This window comes from Corvus moneduloides, chromosome Z (genome assembly GCF_009650955.1).
Source record: "Corvus moneduloides isolate bCorMon1 chromosome Z, bCorMon1.pri, whole genome shotgun sequence".
NCBI lineage: Eukaryota > Metazoa > Chordata > Aves > Passeriformes > Corvidae > Corvus > Corvus moneduloides.
The window spans coordinates 10081181-10100077 of NC_045511.1; the positions used below are offsets into that span (position 1 = coordinate 10081181).

General features: G+C 36.7%; 1 long non-coding RNA gene across 1 annotated transcript in view; it reads right to left on the bottom strand.

Annotated features, from left to right (window-relative positions):
* LOC116438497 overlaps positions 1-18019 on the bottom strand; it is a 30798-nt gene extending 12779 nt beyond the window's left edge. The window contains exons 1-4 of the long non-coding RNA XR_004237780.1: positions 17964-18019; positions 16606-17118; positions 14694-14759; positions 11150-11270 (exon numbers count right to left, since the gene is read on the bottom strand). This is a non-coding gene — a long non-coding RNA (uncharacterized LOC116438497). The remainder of the gene's footprint in view (positions 1-11149; positions 11271-14693; positions 14760-16605; positions 17119-17963) is intronic.
* Between the last annotated feature and the right edge of the window lie 878 nt (positions 18020-18897).

An 18897-nucleotide genomic window follows, 5' to 3' on the forward strand; every position in this document is an offset into this window, starting at 1 on the left:
TTTAAGCTAATCCTATACTAAATAAATAAAAGCATCTTTATTTCTGTAAGAGGTCTCAAATAATAGGTAAATCCATTAATATTTTATGCATTACCTCAGGTTGATTCCTCCTAACTTTTTCTTTCCTGTTTAGACTAGTCTGAGCATAATTTTTTGCCCCCTAATCAGATACATTTAGGTATCTGATTTAGGTATCTGATCACTACACTGATTTTCAGGCACACCTGTAAGGTATGTAAATTAGAAGAGTCCCAGAAAAAATAAAAAAAAAATCTAGCAAAGCTCACAATAGAGCTGTCCTCCAAAAGATCTTTTTTTCCATTTCTGCAGCACCGATATAAAATGTAGCTCTATGAGCAGTAAGTGAATACAAATCTTAGGCCTGTTTGAAATAACAGCAAAATAGGTAATTTTCAGCAATATGTTTTGCATTACATTGGACAGAACATGAAACCAGAAAAACAACATAAATCACTGTATACCGTAAGTAGCAGTGTAACAGTGCTATAATTTATGTCTGTTTTACACAGTACTTGATTTCATTCCTGAAAGCCTGCATTTTATCCTTGCTATGCTCCACAATCTGCTTTGGAAACACCTTGCTAATTTTAATATCAGTTTAACAATTATCCCAGAGAGAGAAATGACATCTAGCTGCAAAAGAGAGGCACTAAGGGACTGAAACAAGGTGAGCCAGGAAAGAAAAAAACTACAGTAGATCCAGACAGGAAGGGTTGCTCTCTTGGTTTTCCCCAAGCAAAGAGAAGAAGCAAGGAGAGTGATGAGGAAAGAAATAGAGTCATGGAGAGGGCAGAACATATTAATTTAGTTAACTCTGCATGCTAGAACTGTACCCATCATCCAAGAATGTCAATCTGGGTCTATCAGGATGGAAGCATAAACAGCAGTCCTACCAAAACTCAGCCTAGTTTAGATGCATGAATATTTTTTTCAGGGCTATTTTGTCTTGCAGTTTCTACCCCCTTGCTTTAGGGTTTTCTGTTTCCCTCCGCATTGTATTAGTGCTTGAAGAGAGGAATGCAGTAGAACAGCAAAATGGAAGATGTTCTCTGATAAATAATATGTTTTGGAGTTACACCAGGAATGAATAAATTAAATGACTTGATATCTAAAGCAGACATTCCATTTGCAGTTTGGTCACACAAAAGCCAACTCCAGTCAAGGACAGCGAAGATAGTGCTCTTTTCTAGCACTCTCAAGTATATACCTCATATCTATATTGGAATTACTGCTAGTGATTCTTTTAGTAACTGGAAATTAGCATTTCCCTGCACCTTGTTAGTTTCCTTCTGACAAGTAACTTTTCACCCTTTTTATAAGTTTAACATGCAGCTAAAGTTACACTGTCCTGCTCTTATCTAAGGATGCAGCTTGATGTTACCACTAAACTGATCTAATCATAAACGGTTGTCAGAAAAAGCAATCTTGCTTCCTCTTTTCTACCACCAGCTATTTCTTTCCACCCCTACAACCCCCCCCCCCCCCCGCCTTTGCACTAGCAAGGTTTTCTTTCTCCTCCTTTTTCTTTTTTCTCTTTTTTCTTCTTCTCTTTTTGTGTTTCTATTTCCTCCCTTCTTCCCTTCCTTTTTTCCTTCTCTCCTCCTCTGTCCCTCCCTCCCTCTCCCTTCCTTCCTTCCTCTTTCGCTCTCTTTTTCTCTGTTCTTTCTGAATCACAGCGGCAGGGCTGAGGTGCGGACCAGGGCCAGAGCCCGAGGAGAGGCGCGAGCAGGCGGGAGCAGGAGGGGTTCCCCGAGCCGCTGATCCCCCCCTCCCCGAGCAGGAGGAGCCGATCCTGGATGCCGGCAGAGGGAGCGCACAGCTCTCCTTCTCCAGGGCCTCCGGAGCTGCCCAGCGCAGTTCAGGGACGCAGCAATACGTGCGGAACAGGTTTGCGCGGAGAAGTCCCGTCCCGTCTATTACAGAATCAAAACGGGGATTTAAAGCAAGCAATGGTTTAAACTGAATAATTACTTTCGCCTTGTCCTCATAGTAGATTTCATACTAGTCAAATAGAATAATCACTGTTTATTTAACCGTTTGGTCAGAATTCACATCTGGGACGTGCCGTAAACAGACATGAAATCATTTCTAAAGAGCAAGGAGGTAACAGACTAACCGTTCTGAGAGAGCCAAAAGCGGCCTTGCAGCTCTTACAATTTCCATAAAGCAAGTAAATTTATGTAAGAAAATACATGTGAGCTAACACAAATAAAGCAACGTTCATGCAAAGTCAGGAAAGCCAAATGCTAAGCTTTAACTTCCTTAGTTTTAACTCTTCACGTTGTATATCCTGTAGTTTTTATGGTAGACCATAAATAACAAAATGATACATTAAGGTTTCCATTTAATAAGGAAACCAGGAATAGAAAATAACACGTGTATGACTTGGCCAAGTAAACACTGTGGAAACAGTCTTAAATTTTAGTGTTTCCTGAGTCTGGATTGAGGATGTTTTAGACCCACATCTGGATCAAATGATGTGACTTGAGTTCTTCTCAGACATGAAGCTGTGGCATAAGATTCATTCTTACACTAGTATAACCCCACTGCACTGGTTTCCTTTGGTTTGGTTTGGTTTGATTTTTTTTTTCAAATTTGGGGAAATTTACTGTATTTAGATTGAAAAGAAACAGTAAATTTTACCAGTGAAGGAAGTAATTTTTAAACATAGTATCACACTGGAAAACAGGTGAGAAGGTTAAGAAAAAACATCACATCTCAAGAAAAATTATGCTTCTTGAGACAGCCACACTTAAAAAAGCGTGTGCAGTTGATTGCAACTGAAAATTATCTGTCTTACATGAAATTACGCCAGGACTACTACATCAGTTTTAAGTGAATTGTTCCATATTTACACAAGCACAAGTGTGATTAAACAACACCTTTGGTCAAATCTAAAATACAAGATCATACTTTTCCAGAGCATAGTTTTTTGACAAAAACATCTGTTCCACTTTTGTGGTACTCATAGCAGAAAACTCCCAGGGTGAAATTCTGTTCTCTTATTATTTGTATAAAACACCATTATCATTTTTAGGGCTCAGCTGGAGTCTCTGGAATGTGCACCTCTGACTTGGTTTAGAGCTCTTAGCTTTGAAAATGTCTACAGTCACATTTAAGAGAGAGAAATGTGGGTGCACACAAGCATTATGTGCAGATCACTAATCGGAGTGTATATTTGAGATCCATGACAACAAAAGAAAAACCAAGTTGTATCTGGTGTACTGTGAGTACTCTGTAAAGCATCCTAAGCAGGTAGCAGTCTTCCACAGCTGCAGTATGCCTTAAAAAGAGCCAGAATCAGTTTTGAGCTATGAAGTATTCAGAGTAGGTCTGGTTACGGTGATGGCCTCAGACACATTATCACACCCACCCTGGCACATCAAACTTCCCTCAGAGTCGGAGCGAAGTGGATTAGAAGAAATTTATCTTTCAGCTTCCTAGGCCTTTCCCACCTGGACTCCAGATGCCCTCCAGGGGGGAGGATTATTTGTTCTCAAGCCTGTGGAGGCTTATCCCTTAGGCACATGCCTTGTAGGGTGGTGTCCAGAAGATGGGTCTGGGAGGAATTGGTTGAGATTTGGGACTGAGATTGCATCAGGAAGCCCAGAGGTTTTTCCACAGTTGCACATGGGCCAGCTACCTGAAGTACCTAGATTTCACTACAGCTACCCCAGCCCATAAAAAATAAAAACAAATTAACTGCCAGCTTCACTGTGAACCATTTCAAACCAATTTGGGTAATTGGTCAATATTCAAGTAACTTCCGAGCTCCATTACAGAGTTTACTTGCTGCCACTAATTAATAGCTTCAGTTGCAATCAAAAATCAGTGAGTAGGCTAGTGTATAGTAATGTAAGAGTTACATTAGTAACTCTTACAAGAGTACATTAAATGTGATTGAGAAGGAAAATGCAGTTTCTGGTAGCCAAAACAAGCAACAGAGTAAAACTGCATCACGTAATTTCAGGTTATATGTTGGTAAGCCCATTATCAGAGCACAGACACTAAAATAATGTATTTCCTGGAGAGTCCAGCACCAGATTGCAAGAACAGACCCCTCTTAGGAGAACACACATCCTACCTGGGGTGGTGAGCCAAGGTTTTTCTGCTTCTGCCAGCACTGTTTTCTCTGGCAGGAAGAGAGCTTTTACAAAGGGCCCTCACCAGACCTATTGCTACCTGATCTTGCCAGGTTATCAACTGTGTTACAAATTCTATCTTTATGGTGTTTTTCCCTTTTAGTATATTTTTGATCTATACTTAAAATATTCTCTGCAGTACTACCAGAGCAGAGATCACTAAAATAGAGATGACTGACTTCATTATTTCAACTAGTTAGCTACAATATGAGTCATTGTCTAACTTCCCAGCACAGCCTGATATAAGTTGCCTGCAGTGTGTCAAGTCTATCCAGAACAGCTAAAATGGAAGAAGCTGTACTTTATTACCCTTTGAAAACTGATTTGGAAACATAATCACATATTTATGGCTTTCTGATGAGGCTGCCGCTAATGAGGTTAAATTCTTTCTGAAAAGTCTTGAAAAGTTAAAACTGGCTTGTTCAGCAAAAGAGCAAGTGGAAGAAGGAAAAGGAGTATTTTAAATATACAATTGTTTCAGGGATTTATAGTGCCAGTGTTTTGGAACCATATTATTCATTAGTCTCTTTCTCCGAAAAAAATTGGTAAGAGTCCAAAACTACAACCTCTTCTTTTGAAAAATATGCCTAAGTTAGACCACTTTATATAATAAAAAGTTTAATCAGTTATAAATAAAGTGTCGCTTTTTTTCCCCCTCACAGACACAGGGGATCTTAAGGCCCCAGTTTCACACTTAATATTCCATCAGTGTTTATTTGTATCTACTGTAACAAACATACCCATAGTAACAGAAAAATATTAAAATAATGGAGTCTTGCAGAGAAACCGTCAATTGTAATGACCAGTTTTTAGTGAGCTCCAGATAGGAAACAAATAACATACAAAGCATAACTATAATACCAAACATGAAATACAGAACAGTGGTAAATCATGAAATTAAAATTATGCTTCCTGCAATAAAATGATCTGTGCTGCAGAGAGAGACTTTTTGGTAGGTTTGGAGTCAGCCCATATATGTGAGGTTTAGCACTAAGAGTGGAAGGAGTTTAAATCATTTCAGCCACAGTGTTAGACTAAGACTCTGAATTTCAGGAATCAAGAAAGAGTGCAGGGTCTAGAAGATCACAATGTACTTTCTCTAGGATCAGTCCAACAAATCCTCGCTGGAACTGTCACAGACATAGTTCACAATTAGAAAAAGATGAGTTAGTAAGAGCCCATTTCTGTGGCTAGGAAGAATAGTGGTTTTCATTATCAGGTTTTTTTACCTTTCTTGGATGCCGATGGCATTCAGCAAGGATTTCTCAACTTTGTTTCAGTCATTATTACAGTAGCAGAAAATTCAGACATCTGAGGATGTCAGACAGGTTGTGACAAAGTAGAAATTTTCCAATCCAGTAATCACAAAGGAACTGGGATAAAATACTCAAGCATGTTTATAATCTGTAGGCATTTAGTATTTTATTTTATATAGCAAAGGGTTGGTAACTCCACTAAAAGTAAAATTTATTAGTGAGAGGATTTTTTTTAAAAAAAAAGTGATAAAACTCCTTTAGGTTTCCTTTGGCTGAGATCCTAACATGGGACATTTCAGCACATTTTACACAGTAAACATGTGAAAACAAAGAACTAGGACAGTTCTCAGTTTGCATCCCAACAAAAATACAGGTTTTATGACTAACTAAAATCTATACTGTAAAATAATGCAATTGGTTATCCTGGACATACAGTGAATATTTGTAATATAACTGCCTCGTCCATAATTCCTTCTCAAATTGTTATTTTACCAAAAACCCATAATTTTTCTTGGCTTTAAAGCTCCTGCTATACCAAGTTTTCTTAGAGTCGTATCATAATCCATTTTTACAGCAGAAATCCCTAGGGAAAGCAAGTGGAAATTTCAAAAGCTCTTTATTTCAACAGAGTTGGCTCATCATAAGCAATTGTCTCAAGTACAGTTATTTGAGTTATCTTAAGGCCAGAACCTTAGTAAACAGGAAAAAGTGATATAACTAAGTTTATATTAAAGTATCTTGTTTGCAGCATTACGTCCTGTTACCAAACCTGGCATATATTGTAACTGCTGGATGATTACCCAAGAGAGCTCAGTCATTAAACTGAATTTTCCTGCGCTCATTTTTTCATTCATTTGTGCCAAAACCCTTAATCTGAATCTACCTAAGCACATAGGAATGCCTGTCGAGGAACAGATTAATACTTTTTAGTTCCTGCTTAATACATTGTCCAAACCTGTTTTGACCGTGAAGGCAAATACAACTGCCCAAATCAATATCAGATTCACCATAAACGTTTATCATTCCTGGCAGGTGACCTAGAGTGGCTGTCAGCAAAATAATCACTAATTTGTTGAGACTTTTACAAAAGTTGGAGCCCTCTGTCCATATTCTGACATGTTTAAATGACAAAGACACACATTGCTGTGTCCACCAGCCTTGGTAGTTGAGCAACATGAAGTTAGATCAGGAGTCCCTATAGAGAAGAAGCAAGACCAACAACAAATAGAAAGGTATAATTTAGTTTTTTTCATAATAGATTTTAACAAATTAATTTTAAATGTGGTTGCAGGAACATGCATTCATTTCCAGAAAGGCTCTTTCCTCTAATTTGTGAGCTACAGCTTCTCAGCAGTTGAGTGCAGCCCATGGTGGATGACCTGTACTTGCAGCATCAACTGTCCCTCAGAGAAGACTTCAGCATGCTCCAACCCCCTCAGGAAGTGGGGAGAAGGACATCAATGCTACCTCCTCGACTTTCTTTCTGAGCTACAGACCATTGTCAGTCATCAGCTTCAGTGGTCACCCTACTGAAGAGTCACTCCACCAATTTCAGCCACGAGCGAGCATAAGGTAAGCAATTGCAGCCCTTTATTTCTACTCTGCCTTGCTAAATCTGCAATCATCCAGCCTGGTGTGGTCAGTGACACTATCTGCCCAGTCTAAAGGACCTCAAAGACCACCTACTCAAACTCAAGCAGATGCAAGTGGGAGTATGGTGATTTTCTTAAGAAGGGTGCTCTTATTTACTGACTGATAGGAGAGGGAGGCTCTACCAACGATAGGTCATCTGTAAGAAAGTTTTGAAAAATTGAAAATTAATATGTTATGGTGTTGGCAAATCTTTTGCATCTGGTCAGTTGTCTATGGTTTGTATCTTTTCTATATGTGTCTAACAGGATGACAGGAAATTAATATTTAATGTCACAATTCCATAATATTATTTTAGAAAATACATTTTTTTAAAAATAAAATCATGTTCATAAATATCTTACTGATATATGTTATAAAATAAATTAGTTTATGGATTTTACAAAATCATATCATAAATTCTAAAAATAACATTATGAGAATTATAGATATAGTATAAAATTTTTCATTTTGCAATTATTTATTTAGAAGGGGAACAAATGTGTGCTGTTCAACAGGTAGGTATTTATGGAATGTTCTTCCAACTTTACTGGGACTTCCTACTTGTAATATGATCCTTGCTGGAAAAGTTTGCACTAGGTATAACCTAATTTTTTAGTCTTTGTTACATTTATATAGTATCACTAAAACCACAGATGTTAAAATGTGTTATTAATGTACAATAATTACAACTGCTAAAATTCAATTATACTAAAACATGAATTAAGTATTTTCATTGTAATGAAGAGCAGAATTGGTTTTCCATCTCTTCTAATAAAAAATCTGCCCAACTTTTTAAAAAAATCATTGAAAATACTCAGTGGATTGTTTTTCACTGCACTTGTTTGACAACTAAGGAGTGAATAGTAACTTAGTATTTAGGTAAAAATCATGGTAACATTGTAAACAATTGTGATTGTATTAGTACAGTGAGTATTTTAATTATTGATATGAATTTAATTATGAAACTGCAGCTATTAAACCCATGGCCTTTAAACCTTTAAGAGACATATTGCCAGCAGTCAGAATTTCATAATCACTTTGTTAACTAGCTACTAATTTCTTTCACAGACACATAAAGCCAATTCAGGTCATAGCTTTTGCTTTTGGGCACTGTACCAAGGTTTAGAGCCAGACTTTCATATAATCAACAAAATTATTAACTCTTTCCTGAGCTGAGATCCCAGCTAACATTCAGATCTATTCCTTTTCCTATGGATCTAGAAGTCTCTTTCAGCTATCACTCTTTGGAAATTATTAAAATAAATAAAGTCTCATTGTACTCTGATATATAGGGTAGATGAACTGAGCAAGCTGCATTTGCACCTGCTGCAGGTGGTTGTCTCTGAAACTTAATGGCTCCGGGAGAGATGTTCCAGGAAGGCGAAATGCTTTCAGGCCTTATCGGAATTAAAATCTTCAATTAATGCAAGTTAAATAGTCCTTATTTCCCCAGTTGTGGGCCAAAGTGATGGATTTGAAGTACTCACAAATATAATGCAGGTTTAAGACTTCTATACAAGAGGGACATTTCTGAATGGAATTTGTATTCCAGAGCTATTTTGGAATTTTCTTTCAGAATTTTTTTTTCAAGCAGGAGTTTATATTTTGATTGTAGAAAATTTCAGTTGTTAAGATGAAAATGGTAATTTATGACTTTGCAAATTGTTCTGGGGAGTATACGGAAAGTAGCAGGAAAGAAAGGCTTCCAGCACTGGGAGTCTGGAGAGCCTTGGAGGCTGGCAGCCTTCAAACAAGGCAGGGCCCTTGCTCAAGGTCCCCTGTTCAGCCCCTTTTTGGCTGAGCTTCCTGGCCTTGCCTGCTACCTGTGAGTGCATATTTCCAGTCTTCCATATTCTGCTGTAGGGCAGTAAGACAGCAAGTATAGAGCAGTCCTTGTATTTAAAATTAATTTAAGAGATAAGAATTTTGGAGGTTTTTTATGACTTGGAATAAAAATTTCATTTCTTCTCAATCCAGGTCTAATTTTAATTAACCCAAAACTGAATAATACTGTCTTTCAATAAATAGGTTCAGTGACACTTGAATTTTATTCCTACTGCAGTTGTCATAGCCCTGTCTATACTCCTAGAATGTTATTTGATTTTGTGCTATGTTTGCTGTACAAAAAATAGCTTATGGTCTGATGACACTTAGGGAAAAGAACAAAGACCTATTCTTGTTAAAATGAAACTAGAAGCCAAGTCTGCATAGAACAAATGTGTGTGGGAAACTTGCTCTCCTGAAATTTTAGGCATGATTAATACAACACACCTGAAACCTTTATTGTATGGACACAAGGAACCTGGGAGAAAAAATGGATGAAGAGCTGCTAGTCCAGGATATGAAACTAGAGATGATAGAAGTTACAAACAGCTACTGTAACTGAAGCATAGGTGTAGGATTTAGGGGAACAGAGAAACATGAGGATGAAGGTGCCAAACTGAACACTAGTGATGACATATACTGTGAAAAAGAACTAATATACATAAAAAGCAAATTGACCTGAGTCAAAAAATCAGTCTCTGATAAAGAATGATGGTGCAAGTTTTCTTGACTAATGTTGTAAATCTCTGTGAAATCTTTGGATTAGATTTGTATATAAAACAAAAATCTTGGTATTTTTATTTGAGAAAAAAACTACTACAAATTTACATCATTATGGGAGACTATAGCATCGGATATCCAACCTACGAAAAATAGGACTGTGCTAGTTAGCCCTGGGTGGGGTGGCTCTCAGCTGACAATCAGCTGAACCCATGAGAGGTGAGGGTGTGTTAGACTTTATTTAAGAAAGTAGTAAAAGAATCTGAAACACTTGGCCATGAACAAAAGATGATGTGAAGATAGAGTCATAGAACAATTAAGGTTGAACGAGCGCTCCAAAATCATTCTGTCCAGCTGTTAACCCAGAACCACTAAACCATAGTGTTCACCTCTAAACCATATCCCCAAATGCCGTATTCACAACCTTTAGAACACTTCCAGGGATGATGATTCCATCACTTCCTGGGCAGCCTGTTCCAATGCCTAACCACACTTTCACTGATTTAATTTTTCCTATTACCCAGTGTAAACCTCTCCTGTCACAACTCAAAGCCACATCCTCATGTCCTTTCACCTGTTACCTGGGAGAAGAGTTGCTTTACTTTAATAGAGGGACAAACAAAAGCTGATCTGCATTGCAGACTCTCAGTTTTAGATGGGTGAACTAAGGAATTCACTGAGTTATGAAGTATTTTGGCTTGGTGATAAAGAATAGTCACACTCCCTTATGTCCTTCTTTACAGTCACTAAGTGTCTTTGGAATTTAGTTCCCATTTCAGATACACTTAGTGGAATTTTTTGAGTGACAAATATTTTTAACAATAAGTGTTGTTAGGTGTTAAGAAAGCCTAGTTCTGAATGCTTTCCACTGCCACTTGAGAATGTCTTTGCATTTATGATCATATTTTGATGTTTATGTTGTATTTATAAAGTTGGGATAAATATTGTAATCTTTTGTGAATACTTTAGGTTAGACGAGATATACTTAAAAAATTCACTTGTAAGTCTACAAATATATAATCTTTACAGGGCAATAGCCATTTGAAGGCACAGTTTTGATTGCTGTTGAATGACACAATGAAATCTGAAGGCTTCTTGTTCTAGATCAAAGATCATGCAGCCATGAGTCACTAAGTGGGCTTTCATTAATTTTATAATGGTGTTTCAGGTGCATTCCAAAAATAGTGCTTAACTAACTTGTTAACTTCTTTGGATTTATGCCAAATTCTCTGTCTTTCCAGAATCAGCATGCATGCTGGCTCTGTGCTTTGGCTGATCTCTGCTTAATCTATACCCCATTTATATTTCTAAGAACTGGACTGTAAAATCTATAGTATGGCAGACAGACACATACACTACAATCGAAAGAAGATATAATGCAAGACAGTAGAAATATTAATAATAATGATAATACTATAAATTAAAGAAGAAAGCCAAACCAAACCAAAAACAAAACAAAAAACTGGAACTAAACCAAAAAACTCTGGGAAAAATCTTGATATATATGATTGTCAAGTCCAAGATAGCACAAGCCATTTTATCTGATTCACAAACCTTTGCTGTCTGTTAAGAATACAGAAGTACCCCAGAAAATATCTTGATTCTCTTTAACTCTTTGCAGCTCTTCATTGCCAAGAAACACAAGAAGGGGTCAGAAGTATATGTCACAGAATATCTAGAAAAAATAATGACATTGGATAAAGTTGACATAGTTATTAGTTTTGAGTATTTCTTTTGCAATTCAATCGGAAAAGCAGGTTGGTGTCATCCATCTCTGGAAGAGCGACAGGCAATTAAACCAGAAAATTTTATATGTCTGTAATTTTTGGAAAATGACTGAAATCAGAATGACATAATGAAATCCTTTTTTGTATTTTAACTTAAACTCAAAGTTTATTTTTGTCAGATTTAAAAATACATTTGGCCCTTCAAGTAGACCAAATAACACTCATTGTAGAAAATAAAATGCCTTGCTACCTCAACCTTAAATCGTATGTTTAGGTTTTTACTTTCTAATATTTCAGTTTGTGCTATGTCTGGAATTCAGAGAAATTAATCAATAGTATCAAATCTTCTTCCTGTTGAAACCCAGAGAGAACATACTAAACCAAGTGTTATCAAGAACCAGTTACAGAAGAAAAGCAAATGCCCAGTTTCTCAATATTCACTAGAGCAGAAACTTTCAGCAGCATATTTAATCTAGCAGGATTTATCAAGGCATGTTTCAGCAAGAGTTGCTTACAAGGGCACAAGTTGTTCATTCAAGTATTCTTCATCCAAGTTAGTACTGACATTGATCGGATGATTTTATGTGGGGAATCCCTCTTACCTTCAGATAAGATGACTTCGCATATATCTCAGTGGCAATCATACACGTGTATACACTTTTAGCCTCTAAGCTCATTCTGCTTCACTCCTTCAAATAGAGTAAAATGGTTTTAAGCCTTGAGCTTTTTCTTTGAGTTGGATTCTAGACTCCCTGAACTAGGTTAAGAGCTTCTGTTTTACATCAAAGAGTAAGTCAAGATTTGAATTCTCTTCCAAAACCAGGTAATCCGTCTACAATAAAGCAGGTGGAAGGACACTAAAGAAAAATAGCTGCTGTAACAAGCCTGTAAAGTATGTCACTTCCACCAGATATCTCTTCAGCAGGTGCCAACAAATCCCTATCTCTTGCCTCCCACTCAAATGCTGTGGTGGTTGTTATGAGAAATTTTGTTAGGAAGAAAATTCAGAAGTAAGATTAGATTTGTTGCTGCTCAAGGTATTTAAAATGGGAACTGGAAAACTTGAGCTGCAGAAAGTTGAACTAGCTACTGCTTTGAGACTGTTTGTTCTGTTCTGCTTATTATCCATGATGGCAGCAAACAAATTCTTCTCTGCATTAATTCTGATGATGAGTTCTCCTATGATTATGAAATCCAAGGAATGTTTTCACGACACAATTGCCAGATTTAATTTAGTGTGGCTCACTCTTTAAAAGGCTCTCTTTTCTTCAACTCTCTGGACATTACTTGTTGAAATTAGTACATTTCAAATGTACTTACACCCCTGTAAATCATCTCTTGCCATTTGCTGTTGTTGTTAGGAACATCATGAGCTCATAAATCAGTGGACTTTTCACATTTTTAGGATTATCTCTCGAAAATCTTAGTAACCCTTAAGCTGACTCCAGCAAGAGTGTTTACCACACTCAAATGTCTTATGGGATGGTCTGCCTCCACACATTTAGATCACATGGAGAACCACTTCAAATGTACATTAGAAAAATCCCTGATGCATTTGCTCTTAGTAAGACTTCAGTGTCTGGTACCTCCTGCCATCAGATAATTTCCATGGTCTTTGAGGCAACTTAAGAAGTGAGAGTTTCTTAATGTGGCTGTGTGACAGCACACTGGAGATGTTACAACACTGTCTTGCAGGACTTAAATTTTGTGCTCAGTTTGATGCCTTGTCTCTTCACAGTCTCATCCAAAGTCTTCTAAAACTCCTAAAGCCTTTGATAATCTGTGGTTTATTTCATCATGTGGGTGTGCATCTTATAAATGGTGCCTCTTAGTGAATGACTTCCAGTGCAGACAGCAGAAGTGGTGTTAGCTAGCGTTAACAGGACCTGGTTGATAAGTGATTTTTATCCTTTTTTTTAAATGAAGAGTAGAAACAAAGTTATCACAAGTCCTGTGGACCTTACTGCTAGCCATAACACTTTTTTTTTCAAGAGCATGTTAGGATCACCTGAACTATTATTATATGTAATCAATGGATCAGCAAAGGAGGAACCTAACACTAAGCTCCTGACAGAGCACTGTCAGTAAAACAAGAAAGGTCTTCAGAGAGACAGAGGAATTCATTAAAAAATCCTGGGCTGAAAAACTTGCTGGAAAATCTTTCTGGAAAAGCTTGCTAGAAATGGAGACTAGGTGAAGAAAAAGTGCAGTTTTTCCCCTTTTTGGAGAAGCATTTGGATAAATGAAAGGCAATTCATAGCATAAGAAAGGTAAGATAAAAAGCTAAACCAAAATGAAAAATTGCCCTCCTTAAATATTTATGACTTCAATTGATGAGATTCTTATTCCTGATGGACAGCTTGCAGACTAATGAGTTTTTAATTGTTCTTACGCAATTAAGGGTGATGGTCTTTTGCTAAATCTTGAGTTTCAGCCATAGTTTATGTAAGTTGTTCACATTACTCAACCTATAATGATGTACTTGGCTTCATTGCTTGTGGTCTGGTTCTCATTTGTCTGGCATTACATTCTAAGATTGCACTGACTCAGATTTCCTTTAGTTTTACAACAAAAAGCAATAGCATGTATTGCATGAGGCATCTCAAATTTATTCACTTGTTTGTGGTCAGTTTAGTGCAGGTTTCTCAAGCAGGTGTATACAGACATGTATCTCTGCATTCAGAAGATAAATAGGAACTCCTCAATGTAGTGTCACTACCATTACTTCTTCACCATAAAATGACTGATTTGCATTGAAAGTCTTTAATGTTATTTGAAATTTTTCAGTCCATGATGTTCCTGAGAAGAGGATGAAATCCTCATCCTTTATTTTTAATAAAGATTGAGATGTATGTCTTTTATACTCAAACTATTCTATGTAGTAGAAAAAAAATGTGCATCATCTATTTGGCAGTACTTCCAGCAAAACTTGCCTAACCTTTATTAAGATAAGGCACTGCTGAAGTTGGTAAGTCTTTTAACTGGAGCAGGAAGGCAGGAGTTGTCCATTGTGGTGTTACATAATCTTTTTGCTTATGAAAAAAAAGAACTGCTATACATTTTAATAAGCTTTAAGTCAATTAGACTTTTTTTCTGTAAGCATAAAAAGGGTTATCCAAAAGTTCATACTGATAAGGTGAAGTGGATTCCAGAATTTAATAGACTTTGGGATTTAACTTTTATGTCTATTCACACAGCAGAAACAATGGTGTAAAGTTCAGCATATGCTAACCAAAACATGTATTTGACAGTCTATACTTCAACTCTTTCTGCACTGTACATGGCTTCATTCTCACTAGGTCCAGCTAGAATTATTAAAATTAAAACTACTATAACTGAACCACAGAGTCAAGCATATGCTATTGTCTTACCTCTATTTTGTCATCCCTGCACACAACCAGAATAGAATATCTCCAGAGAGGGGGAAAAAAAAAAACCTGAAGAAAAAAAAAGGATGAACCATAAGGTGGATTTTTAAAAACTAAGGTTTTTTAAAAAACAATTATCAGTTTTTCTGATGGGCCTGGAAGTAAGATAGAATTAAATAAGAACTTAAATTTAATTCCTGGGCTCTAGATTCCTGGGGATGTTTCTTTGAGCCTATCACTCCAAAATGGTAAGTGGTAGGGTAAGTGATGGAAGAGGACTTTGAAGACAGAGAGAGATGATTTTTGTAGTGTGACTTCACAGGCACTGTATAATTACAGAACACTCTGGAAATGATTGGTGCTGTAAGAAGCAACTGAATGAAGCCTGAGAAGCCACATTTTGACAACAGCTCACACATGATTAAGACTGAGTATTTAATAATCTCTCTTATGTTCAGCTATAGTTGTTACTTTAAAAGAAGTAAGAAAAATTAACAACAAAAAAACCCTCAAAGAGATGACCTTGAAATCCCAAACTACAGATTGTAGCAACTGGATGTGGAGAGCCCCAGTTTTGTGATCAGGAACTGTAACACTCACCCTGTAGATAAATAGAGGGACAAACTTACACAAAATACTCAGCATGAGGTTTTCAATAACGTTGAAGTACCTCTATCTTAGTTTGGACAGATTTATCATTAACAACAGGAAATTTAAAAAAAAAAATGTAATACAATCTGATGATCATTTTGTCAATGAATGACAGCCATTTTGTGTTCTCTGACTCTTGGAATAGTTTTAATAGAATTTATGCACTTCTTCAAATATCAAAACATGTTCTCTCTTCTGGCAGCAGCCAAAAAATCATAAAAGGAAATCGTAAGTCCTCCTGGCCATGGAGAAATCTTGTGTGTATGCCTGCAATCTGTCTGTTGTTGGCTTATTCTGTTCTTTTTCATTTTCTTTTTCTGTAGTAGCTTCAGCACTGACCCCTAAAAACCAGGACAAAAGCCCAATTTCTTTTCCTTTTCTATAAAAAGGCCAATAAAAACGGCAAATATAGAAGACTGGATGACCATTGCAGTGATTCATTCTGGCAATTCACAACTAACTTATGTAAAGTTCATCTGGTTCCTGGAGTTTGACTCTGTGCCATTATTCATGCAGTTCCTGGGGTACTAACTCAAAATTCAGTCAATTAACTCCCCAGGCACCTCCAAGGATTCCAGATCTTCTTTATCCAGGACACATTGTTCCAAAATCAGAATATGTTTTCTCAGAAATTACTTTAGTGACATACTATAAGAAATTTTGCATTCCCACATGTGACTTGAGATTTCAATACACAATTTGAAGTGATGTTGATGAAAGCAATCAGCTTTCAAACTGTTCTAATATAGAACACAATGGATCTGTAGCCAGTGGAAAAGCTTCCCCTTCCCTTTCCAAGATCACTTCAGTTGGCTTCAGATTAGGCATCATGATTATCTTCTTCCCATGAGGACAATGAGGAAGGTCTGCATTCCTCATTCTATTATGCAATTCACCTTGACATGCTTTTTAAATTTGAGACTGTCCCAAAAAATGTAAAATATGATAGTCTTCTTACATAGATGTTTTATTTTCAGAACAGCAATAACAAGAACATTAGAGTTTCAGGAAGAGCAATAAAAGTAAAAACACACATTACATAATATAGTTTAAAGAACCTGCAAAGAATTAGTTGGAACTGTAAATACACTCAGATGGACTGTAATACTTTTAAATCAGAAGGAGGTCACTCCTAAGACTCAAATTCCATATGGGCAAAACTCTACTTTCCTAAATCAAATGAGTAGCCCCACAGGAGCCAGTGAACAAAGAGAGAAGTAATTTTGTTTATGCAGGGCTTAGAATGAAGAAAAACATCTCCTACCTGCATATGCCATGCTCTTTCTTAGTAAGACATGAAAGGTGTCCTTCCAATAGCAATTATTTAGAATTTCATCTTAACCTGCTTCCTTCTTGAGCTGAGTGATTTGCAGGAGCAGGGCCAAGAACGGTGCAAATCGAATGGATAGGTCCATCAGTCATTCCAACGGAAGTGTAGGACTAGGAAACCAAGGCAGCTTGATCCTGGTGGCTACAGCACCTTCAGAGCAGAGGAGTGTGTGCACTGACCAGTCCCAAAGGCAACGTCACCCACATTGTCATAAAATCCTTCTAGTTCTCTGCAGCTCTGTGCAGTAATACGAGTAAAGTCAAGACTGAAATACAAATGGCACCTTGCTGGCTCACCCATATCGTTACAGTCAGGAGAGGATCAGGGCTCCAGAAGGTTTAGCTGTGTCTAAACTTCACCACATGGGAGGTCATACATGGATAGTGTGGCCCACTGGAGAGGAAGACATTTTAAGATTCAGATGTGAACCCCAGTTTTGATCTTAAACTATGGGATTTGAAAAAAAGAAAAAGAAAAAAAAATTTAGTAACTAAGAATACTTTATGTTCCGCTCCTACAACTTTAAGGAGTTTTCCTATTATACGAAATTCTAAACTGTAGTAACTTCTGGATTCTTTTTTTTTTTTTGAACTGAATTATTATTCAAGTTTTCTATTCGTCTATAACCAGATAAACACATGCAGCTTTAAATACATACTATAACTCTATGGATTTTTTCAGCTAGTTCCGCACGGAACCATTTGTAAGATTAAAAAATAGTATAAATTCTGAGTCTAGCAAGATCACTTAAAAGAAATTATCCTGTTTACCTTATGCTTTATGAAATGGTCAAAGTATTTATTGAAATTAAATCCTTAGTAAAATGTATCATTTTAATCATGCAAGACACAAGTATCAATAAACACTAAAATTATAGAATGTCTCTAAAGCAAAATTGCGCCCTTAATGTTGAAACTTCTTTACAGAATAATAAAGACTAGAAGAAAAACTATCCTAATAACTCTGCTGTTATGTTCACTAATATAGACTGGCCTGCTCTTCATAGAGAAGGAAGCACTAGAGCACTGTGAGAGGGTACATTTGCAAGTGGCTCTCCTCATGAAGAGATATCAAAATTCACCTCTCAGTCCTACAGATTTCAAAGCATTAGTGGACGGGCCAAGTTCACCCTTTCAGCCCTTGCTCCTTGGCTACAAGTCTCTGACCACTCTCGACAGCATGTTCATTCTTGAAAGCCCCTCTTTTAACCAGAGCATCTAGTGCAACACAGAGGAGATATGAGATTGTATTATCAATTTTTCTAGTCCAGGATGCTGACGAAAATGGCATACCTTGTTTCCTTTGGGTGAAACTTCAGCACACAGAAAAAACTTCAGGATAGTCTAAGCAGAAAAGAACAGAAAGAAAAAGAACACCAACATGAAAAAGTGTCTTGTCCTGTATCATGTGTCCTCCACACACAAACCATCACAGTCCAATGATGAAGATGAAAAAAGATGATCTTTGAAGACAACACACCTGTGTCAGAAAGGGAATACAGAAGAAGCAGAAACATACCTTTCCCAGAGAAATGTAAATCAAAAGTGAGTCTCTTTCTAACAATACAGAATTTACAGCAGAAATGCTAATACCAAAATATTCTAATGCCTATAATTTTTCAGAAGACATACTGGTCTTCTCTTTCCCCTACATTTTTCTCAAAAGATGAGATTCTTAGCAATGTGAAACAGTGCATCATGAAAAACAACACTAAATGTAAGGGGCTGCCAATAAAAAGTAGTAACACGAAGCTGAGCAATCATAACCATGAGTACTAACAAGGCAGTTCAACCTTTCTAAAGCTAAGATATGAAAGCCTAACTTTAAATAAATATTTTTTTTTATAGTAGCATCAAAAGCAGACTTGATTAAATTTGTTCACAAAGTTCTTGGAATGATTCTAGCTGGAATACAAATCTCTACAATTTTGGTCCAGAAGAGAGAACACCAGTAAACCCATCCCAGCTTTTGCAGCATTTTGCTTGAAACGTCTGATCAGAGTTTAGCTTGTAGGATCCAAATACAATTGAGCAACATTTGATTATGATTATTTTATTTGATTTTCTGAAGTATTTGCACAATATTCTTGTTACTTTGAAAATACCTCACTTCAAGCTGTTAAGCTTTTATTCAAGAAAGCCAAACACAGTTTCTTTTTATGAAACACTGTAAATATAGAAAGCTGTAAATTAAGTTGCTTTGGAACAAAGAAAGCAATTTTAAGAA